The following is an 11,412-nucleotide window of genomic DNA, read 5'->3' on the forward strand; positions in this document are numbered from 1 at the left end:
GAAAACGACTATACAGCCATCAAGACAGTACAGCTACCTTGACAATAATCTCTCGATGTAAATCAATCGCCAAGACATAAGCGTCACCTTGATAATAAATATAAAATGAGTACATGAACATCATGAAAATATAGCGTCCATATAAATATATTTGTCGTGAAAATATAGCCTCCATATGAATATCTTTAAAGTGACAGTTTCGCCATTCTGATAATATAGTCAAACCGCTAATATATTCACCATAACAATAAAGTCACCATGATCACATAAATGATATGACAATATAGTCAACGCAACAATAAACGCATTCATAAATTATATCCACTCTGAGAATACAGCCACATAAAAATATAGATACTTTGACAAAATAATAATTTTTCGATCATAGCAAACATATAGCGTCCAAGAGAATATAGTCTCTATGATAAAATAGCGAAGAAGACAGGATTTATCATCACAATACAGTCACCTTGACATTATAGCCAATAAAACAGTGGAACAACCATGAAAAACTACCTACCATAACAATATAGCTTACATGAAAATATAGTTACTATGACAAATTCATTACAATGAAATACAAACGATATCACTTTATGGTTTCGATAATCATACACCAATCATCATCATATAAGATAAAACCTTCAAAACAAAGGAAGGGTAGCGACAACGCAGGGAGGAGTAGCTACAAACTATCTCTGAAAGACGATAGCAGCTCCGTACACGTCTGTAGCTGGTGCGCGACTGTCATCAGGTGACTACATTGTCATGATATGCTATACTGTCATGGTTTCAGTACTGTCGTAGTGAATATATTATTATGTTAGCTATATTGCAGTGGCAGGGTGGCTAAATTTTCATGGTTGGATGATTTTGTTATCGCGGTTATATTGCATTTGTGATAATACTGTCATGGTGACTGTGTTCCAGTAATTTCTATATTATCATTTAATTTGTTGAAACGATTACAATATTGTCGTAGAGACTCTAATATCATGTTGCCTGTATTGTCATGATGGTTGCATGTCATCTTGACAAAATGCCCTTGTTGGTTATATTCCAGTTATGATTACATGGTTATGGTAACTATATTGCCATGGTGACTATATTGATAGGTGACTACATTGCCATGATAGCTATTTTTCATTTTTGTTATACTGTAAGGAGGTGACTGTCTCTTAATAAAATATATCATCAGGGTAGCTGTACTGTTAAGTTAGCTATATCATTGTGGTGCTTATTTTCTTTTTCTGGTGGTATATTGCCATGATGCCTAGACTAAAATTTTGGCGATATTGGCATGGTGATATAGTGTCTTAGGAAATAAACTGTTATTTTGGATATGTTCCATGGGATTTTATTACCATAGGACGTACATTGTCAATGTTACTATATTTTCATGGTAGATCCATTGTCATGGTGATGATAATGCCATTGTGGCTGTATTGTTATTTTCAATATAACGCCATCCTAACTACATTATCTTGGTCGCCATATTTACTTGCTAGTTATATTGCTATGGTTAATTTTGTCGTTGGGGATATATTTTGTCATTAACTACAATTTTGTTTGAATCATATGATCATGATAACAATATTTTCATGGCGGCTTATTTGGTAATGTGAGCGCAAGTGAATGGATATCATATTATCATGTCACTATATTGTCATGGTTTTCATACTGTGATGGTGTTTATGTCAGCCTCCTGATGATATTATCATGATTGATATATGATTATGGTAACTAAATTGTATTGGCGCTTATATTTCATTGAGACAATTTTTTCATGTTGCCTGCATTTTTATGGTAGCTATATTGTTATGGCAGGTACATTTTTATTGTTGTTTCATTGTTTTATCGGCTATACTGTCAAGGTGACAATATCTTAATTAATCTTGTCTTGGTCGCTATTTTGTCATGGACACTATATTGTCCTGGAGCCTATATGTTTGCTATGATCCGAAAGAGACTATCTTGTCACAGCATCAATATTGTCAGGTGCTCATATTGCCATAATGAATATGATTTGAAGGCTTCCTTATTGTTGCGTTGACTGTATTGTCATATCACTTATATGATCATGGCTATATTGTTATATTGAATATATTGCCGTCTTAACTATATTATCATATTGGCTAAATTGTCAAGATAAGTTTGTTGACATGGAAGCCATATTTTCGTGATATTTATATAGTCAGTGAATTATATCGTGATATTATTGTCCTAGTGGCTGTACTTTCATGGTAGCTATACAGACGTTTCCTGTATTTTCACTGTTACTCTTTTGTGAAGATTGCTTTATTGTCATTGTAGCTATAGTGTCATGGGGGATACATTTTCATAGCAGCAGTATTTTCATTATGAACATACCGTCATGTTGGCTATCTACTCATTTTGGTTATATTGCGAAGATTTACATATCCTCACTTTGGCTATATTGTCAAGGTGATCTCTTTTATGGTTGCTATGTTGTCATTTTTTTTAGTCATGCATATTTTTTCATAAGCGATTCATTATTGTGATAACTTTATTATCAAGGTGACACTATATTGTCATTGTGACAATGTTGACATTATGACTATAATCTCTTAGCGGCATATTGCTAAGATAACTATACTGTCATGGTGACCATTTCATGATGATGGTTATAATGACAGTTTGACTATTTTCATTGTAGCATATTTAATGGTGTTGATTTTGCCCTTAAAGATATATCATAAAAACGAAATTTCCTTTTTTTTTTAAATTATTATGTGAATATATTGCCATGATATGCGATATTGTTATAGTTTCAGTACTATCATGTTGAAGGTATATTATGTTGGTTACATTACAATTAAAGTCATAGTGGCAGGGTAACAATATTTTCATGGTTGGATCATTTTGTTATGAAGATTTTATTGTATTTGTGAGTATATTCTCATGGGTACTGTGTTGCCGTAATTTCTATATTGTCCTGGACACTACATATCCTGAAATCTATATTGTCATATCAGTTATATGATCATGGTACCTTTATTGTCATAGTGAATATCTTGTCGTCGTGACTATATTATCATAATGGCTTAATTGTCATAGGAAATATGTTGATATGAGGGCTATATTTTCATGATATTCATAAAGTCATTGAAAGATTACTATCAAGGTGACTCTAATAGCCTGACGATTGGTGAATATCGTGACATTTTTGTCACGATAGCTGCATTGTCATGGTGGCTATATTGTCGTTTCTGTATTTTCAATGTTACTCTTTTGTGAAGATTGCTTTATTGTCATTGTAGCTATAGTGTCATGGGGAATATATTTTCGTAGTAGCAGTATTGTTATTATGAACATATCGTCATTTTGGCTATCTGCTCATTTTGGTTACATTGCGAAGATTTACATATGGACACCTTGGCTATATTGGCAAGGCGATCTCTTTATAGTTGCTATATTGTCATTTTTTTAATCATGTATATTTTTTCATGAGTGATACATTATCTTGATAGGTATATCATTAAAGTGACAGTATATTGTCATGATGGCTATATTGTCATTATGACTACAATCTCTTAGTGGCTATATTGCTAAGATAACTACATGTGACTACAGTTTCATTGTAGCTTATTTAATGGTGTTGATTTACCCTTGGAGATATATCATTATAAAAAGGGATATTTCATTTTGTTTACATTATGATGTAAATACATTGCCATGATATGTTATATTGTTATAGTTTCAGTACTGTCATGGTGAATGTATATTATGTTGGCTACATTACAATGGAAGCCATAGTGTCAGGGTGGCTATATTTTCATGGTTTGATCATTTTGTTATTAGTATTTTATTGTATTTTTGAATATATTGTCATGGTGACTGTGTTGCCATAATTTCTATATTGTAATTTGATTTACTAATTTGATGGCAATATTGTCATAGAGACTGTATTGTCATGTAGCCTGTATGGTCATCATTTGTCTTGTCATCGTGACTCTATGGTCATGATGGCTATACTGTCATTAAGATTACATTCTTATGGTAACTATATTGCCATCACGGCTTTTTGTCAGAGTAGCTATATTGTTAAGTTAACTATCTTATCGTGGTGGGTATTTTTTTTCCTTTTGGTATATTGCCATGATGGCTATACTAGAATTTGGGCAAGATTAGCATGGTGATATAGTGTTCGCAGCCCAACTGTTGTTTTGGACATTTTTTCATGGGAATACATTATCATGGTACCTACATTGTCAAGGTCACTATATTTCATGGAAGCTACATTGTAACGATGACGATATTGGCATGGCGGGTGTATTGTTATGTTCAATATAACGCCATCCTGGCTACATTATCTTGGTCGCTATATCAACTTGATGGCTATATTGCTACGGTCAATTTCATCGTTGGGGATGTATTTTGTCTTTACCTACAATTTGGTTGTGATTATATGATCATGATAATATTTCTATGACGTTTTATTTGGCATCCTGAGTGTATCTATCTGGATATCATATCATCATGTAACTTAGTCTGTCATGCTTTTAAACGGTGATGATGCTTATGTGAAAATGCTGATTACATTATCATCATTAATGTATGATTATTGTAACTATATAGAAATGGCAATATCTTTTTTGATCATTTTGGTATGTTGACTTCATTTTGATAGTAGTTATATTGGTATGGCAGGTACATTTTCATGGTTCTGACATTGTTTTATGGGCTATACTGTCAAGGCGGCTGTATAGTATTTATAAATTCTGTTTTGGACGCTATTGTCTCCTGGACACTATATACTTTAGAGGCTATATGTTTCCTATGATCCGAAAGCGACTATTTTGTCACGGTATCTATATTGTCAGGTGGCTATATTGACGTTGTGAACATATTCTGAATGTTTCTTTAATGTTGCGTTGACTATATTGTTATATCAGTTATATGGCCATGGTGGCTTTGTTGTTATAGTTAAAAATATTGTAGTTGTGACTATACTATCATAATGGCTAAATTGTCATGGGAAATATGTTGATATGGATGCTATATTCTCATGATACTTTTATGGTAATTGTAAAAACTTTTTCAAGTTTACTCTAATATCACAGTGATTGATTTATGTTGTAACATTATTGTTATGGTGGCTGTACAATCATGGTAGCTATATTGTCGTTTGATGCGTTTTCAATGTTACTATTTAGTGAATATGGCTTTAATGTCACTGTAGCTATACTTTCATTGGGAACAATTTTTCATAGTGACGCAATTGTCATTATGAAATAGTCATTTTGGCTATCTTCTAATTTGGGTTACATTGCTATGTTATATATATCTTCACCTTGTCTGTATTGGGAAGGCGACTTTTTTATATAGTCACTGTAAGTTTATTATCAAGGTGACTAATGACATGGTGATGATTTGTATCGTGACATTATTATCATGGTGGCTGAACTATGATGGTGGCTATATTCTCGTTTGCTGTATTTTCAATGTTGCTCTTTTGTGAATATGGCTTTGTTGTCACTGTAGCTATAGTGTCATGGGGAACATATTTTCATAGTGGCAGTATTGTCATTATTACCATACCGTCATTTTGGCTATCCTTTCATTTTAGTTACATTGCTATAATGTATATATCGTCACCTTAGCTATATTGGCAAGGTGATCTTTTTATAGGTGATATATTGTCATTGTTTAACTCTTGCATACTTTGTCAAAAGTGAAATATTATCATGATAATTATATTCTTATGGTGAAAATATTGTCATAGCGACTATATTATCATTATGACTATAATGTCACATTGGCTATATTACCAAGATAACTATATTGTCATGGTGACTTTTTTATCATGATTTTTATAATGTCATAATGACTGTATTTTCGTAGAAGCTTTTTTAATGGAGTTGATATTGCCCTTGAGTATATAACATTATAGAAGAGAAATTGTCATTTTGATTAAATTATTTTGTGACTACATTGCCATGATATGCTATACATGATATGCTATACTAAATCTTTTATTACAGTTTCTACATTGCAGTGGAAACCAAAATAGTAGGTGGCTAGATTTTCATGGTAGGATAATTTTATCACGGCGATTATATTACATTTCTTAGTATATTGTCATGGTGACTATGTTGCCATAATTATGTCGTCATATAATTTGTCAAATTGATGGCAATATTGTCTTAGAGACGGTACTGTCATGTTATCTGTATTGTCACGGTGGTTGTATTTTCAATATGACTATATAGTCATGTTGGCTACATTGTCGTTAGAATCACATTGTTATGGTAACTATATCAACATAGTGGCTGTATTGTTAAATCACTATAAGGCCATGATGGCTATTTGTCATTTTTGTTATATAACAAGGAGATGACTGTCTTTTCATGTTGGCAATATTGTCAGAATAGCTATATTGTCGAGTAGTGGGTATATATATTTCTTTTCTGGCGGTATATTATCATGATGGCAGTAATAACATTTTAGCGATATTGGCATAGCGATATAGTGTTTTAGCAGCTAAACTCTTGTTGTGGATATTTTTCGATATTATATTTTATCATGGTAGCTCCATAGTAAAGGTTACTATATTTTCATGGTAACTACATTGTCATGGTGAAGACATTGGCATGGTGGTTGTATTCTTACTTTCAATATGATGCCGTCCTGGCTATATTCTCTTGGTCACTATATCAACTTGATGGCCATATTGTTATGGTTGATTTTGTCTTTCGGGATATATTTTGTAATTAGTGACAATACTGCTGTAATTATATGATCATGATAATATTTTCATGAAAACTTATGTGGTATTGTAAGTGTAAGTGAATGGATATCAACTCATCATGTCACTTAAATTGTCATGGTTTTTACACTATAATCTTGTTTATGTCAACCTGCTGATTATATAATCATGATTGGTGTATGATTATGGTAACTATACAGTAATGTCGTTTTATTTCATTGTGATAATTTTGTCATGTTGACTACAATTCCATAACAGCTATAATGTTATGAGCATATCATGATGATAGATCCTGTCTGAGTCACTGTTTTTTCACAGTCTCTATATTGTCCTGGAGTCTATATTTTTGCTATGATCCGAAAACGAGTATCTATTAATAGTATCTATATTGTCAGGTGGTTATTTTGCCATTGTGAATATATGTTGATTGTTTCTTTATTTTTGCTTTGATTATAGTGTCATATCAGTTGTATGATCATGATAGCTTTATTATCATAGTGAATAGATTGTCGTCGTGACTATATTTTCATAATGGCTAAATTGTCATAGCAAATATCTTGATATGGGGACTATATTTTCATGATATTTATAAAGTCATTGTAAGATTACTGTCAAGGTGACTCTATTGTCCTGGTGATTGAGTTATATCGTGATATTATTATCAAGATGGCCGTATTGTCATTGTGGCTATGTTGTAGTTTGCTGTATTTTTATTTTACGCTTTTGTGAAGATAGCTTTACTGTCAGTGCACCTATAGTGTCATGGAGAATATATTTTCATAGTGGAATTATTGTCATTATGAACATACTGTCATTTTGGCCATCTCCTTATTTTTGTTACATTTCTATCATATATATATCATCACCTTGGCTATACTAGCAATGTGATCTTTTTTTACTGTTGCTATATTTTCATTTTTTAATCATGCATTTTTTGTCGTAAGTGATACATTATCATGGTAACTATAACATTCCGGTAACTATATATTGGCATTTTGACTATATTGTTATTATGACAATGATATTATGTTGGATATCTTGCCAAAGTAACTTTATTGTCATGGTGTCTATTTCATGATGATGGTTATAATGTCATGGTGACTACATTTTCACGGTAGCTTTAATATTGGTGTTGGGTTTGCCCTTGAGGATGTATCATTATAAAACGAGATTCTCATTTTCATTAAATCATTAGGGGACTACATTGTCGTGATATGCTATATTGTTATGGTTTCATGAATGTCATTGTATATATATTATTATGTTGGCTATATTCCAATGGAAGCCATAGTGGCAGAGAGGTTATATTTTCATATTTTTATCATTTAGTTATGTCGATTATATTCCACTTTGTGTATATTGTCATGGTGACTGTTGCCATAATATCTATACTGTCATTTGATTTGTTGAATTGATGGCTATATTGTCATAATGTAATGTCATGGTTCCTGTATTGTCTTGGTGGTTGTATTGTCATCGTGTCTAAATGGTCATGGTAGTTATATTTACATTAAGATTATATTGATACGGTAACTATATGGCCATGGTGGCTATATTGTTAAATGAATACATTGCCATGATGGTTATTTGTTATTTTTTGTTATATTACAAGGGGGTGATTGTCTTTTCATGTTCCCTATATATCAGGATACCTATATTGTTATCATAAGATTACAGTCATAAAGACAATATAGACGCCATGCCAATATTTTCACCTTAATGATATGGGTATCATGATAATATATCGCTTATAACAGAATATGCACGATTAAAAAATGACAATATACCACCGATAAATATCATGAAAATATAGCCTACATATCAACATGTCTGCCATGATAATATGGCCATTATGATAATATATTTATAACGGCAATTTATTCACTGTATCAATATAGCCACAGTGATCATATAACTGATGTGACAATACAGTCAAAGAAGCAAAAAAGAAATATACAAATCATATTCACTATGGCAATATAACTACATGACAATATAGCTACTGTGACAAATAGTCGCTTTTGAATCATAGCAAACATATAGCCGGCAGGACAACATAGTCTCTATGACAAAATAGCGTCCAAGACAGGATATATCATTTTAATATAGACACCTTGACAGTATAAACCATAAAACAATGTAAGAATCATGAAAGAGTACCTGCCAAAACATTATAGATGTCATGAAATTTTAGTGAACATGACAAAATTATCATAATGAAATATCATCGGCATTACAATAGGTACCATAATCATAGACCAATCATGATCATATAATCAGAAGGTTGACATAAACAATATCACAGTATAAAAACCATGACAGTATAAGTGACATGAAGATATGATATCCATACACATACACTTACAATACCAAAGAAGCCGCCATGAATATATTGTTATCATGATCATATAATCACAACAATATTGTAGGTAGTGAAAAATATATCCCCAACGACAAAATTAATCATAGCAATATTGCCATCAACTTGTTATAGCGACCAAGAGAATGTAGCGAGCATTGTATTGAGAATTACAATAAAGCCACCGTGCCAATGTCATCACCAATGCAATATAGCTACCATGAAGATATAGTAACATTGATAATGTAGTTGCCATGGCATAATATTCAAGATAGAAAATAACCAAAAGATAGCCACAACAAGAGTTTAGCTGCTAAGACGATATATCACCATGCAAATATCTCTAAAATGTTAGTATAGCCATCATGGCAATATATCAACAGAAAAAATACTCATCACAACGATATACCTAACTTGACAATATACTACTCTGACGATATAGGTAACATTAAAAGACAGCCACCTCCTTGAAATATAAAAGAAAAAAATAACAAATAGCCATCATGGCAATATGGTTACTAAACAATATAGCCATCATCTCAATATGGTAACCAAACAATATAGCCATCATGGAAATATGATTACCATAGCAATGTATTCTTAATGGCAATATAGTCACCATGTCCTTATAGTCACGATGACAATACAACTACCATGACAATACAGAAAACATCAAAATACAGTCTCTAAGACAATATTGCCACTAATTCAACAAGTTAAATGACAATATAGATATTATGGCAACACAATCACGATGACAAAATACTTAGATATCTTATATAATCGTCATAATAAAATGATCCTATCATGAAAATATAGTCACCCTGCCACTATGGTTTCCATTACAATATAGCCACAATAACAAAACATTCATCACGACAGTACTGAAACCATAACAATATAGCATATCATGAAAATGTAGTCACTTGATCATTTAATAAAAAATAAGAATATCGCTTCTATTATGGTATAACCTCAGGGACAAAATTTTATACACCATTAAAAAGCTGCCATGATAAACACAGTCACTATGACATAAATATCATGAGAAAATTGTGACCATGGCAATATAGCCACTCTGAGATTATAGTCATTAAGACAATATAATCGCTATTAAAATACTGTCACTTTAATAATAAAGTTATCAAAAGGATATATCGCTTGTGACAAAATATGCATGATTACAAAATGACAGTATAGCACCTATAAAAAAGAACACCTTGCCACTATAGTCAAGGTGACGATATATACATCATAGCAACGTAAAGAAAAAGAGATGATAACCAGAACGACCGTATGCTCAAAATGACAATACTGCAACTATGAAAATATGTTCCCCACGATTCTCTAGCTTCACTGACAATAAAGCCATCTTCACAAAAAGAGTACTATTGAAAAAATAGCAAACGACTATACAGCCATCAAGACTGTACAGCCACCATGACAATAATCTCTCGATATAAATCAATCGCCAGGACATTAGCGTCACCTTGATAATGAATATACAATGAGTACATGAACATCATGAAACTATAGCGTCCATATAAATATATTTGTCGTGAAAATATAGCCTCCATTTGAATATCTTTAAAGTGACAGTTTCGCCATTCTGATAATATAGTCAAGACGCTAATATATTCACCATAACAATAAAGTCTCCATGATCACATAAATGATATGACAATATAGTCAACGCAACAATGAACGCATTCATAAATTATATCCACCCTGAGAATACAGCCACATGAAAATATAGATACTGTGACAAAATAGTCATTTTTGGATCATAGCAAAAATATAGCGTCCAAGAGAATATAGTCTCTATGACAAAATAGCAAAGAAGACAGTATTCATCATTACAATACAGTCACCTTGACAGTATAGCCAATAAAACAGTGGAACAACCATGAAAATGTACCTACCATAACAATATAGCTTACATGAAAATATAGTTACTATGACAAATTCATTACAATGAAATACAAACGATATCACATTATGGTTTCGATGATCATACACCAATCATGATCATATAAGATAAAACCTCCAAACAAAGCAAGGGTAGCGACAACGCAGGGAGGAATAGCTACAACCTAGCTCTGAAAGACGATAGCAGCTCCGTACACGTCGGTAGCTGGTGCTCGACTGTCATCAGGTGAATACATTGTCATGATATGCTATATTGTCATGGTTTCAGTACTGTCGTAGTGAATGTATTATTATGTTAGCTATATTGCAGTGGCAGGGTGGCTAAATTTTCATGGTAGGATAATTTTGTTATCGCGGTTATATTGCATTTGTGATAATACTGTCTTGGTGACTG

The sequence above is a fragment of the Panulirus ornatus genome, chromosome 55 (assembly GCF_036320965.1).
Source record: "Panulirus ornatus isolate Po-2019 chromosome 55, ASM3632096v1, whole genome shotgun sequence".
In the NCBI taxonomy this organism is placed as follows: domain Eukaryota; kingdom Metazoa; phylum Arthropoda; class Malacostraca; order Decapoda; family Palinuridae; genus Panulirus; species Panulirus ornatus.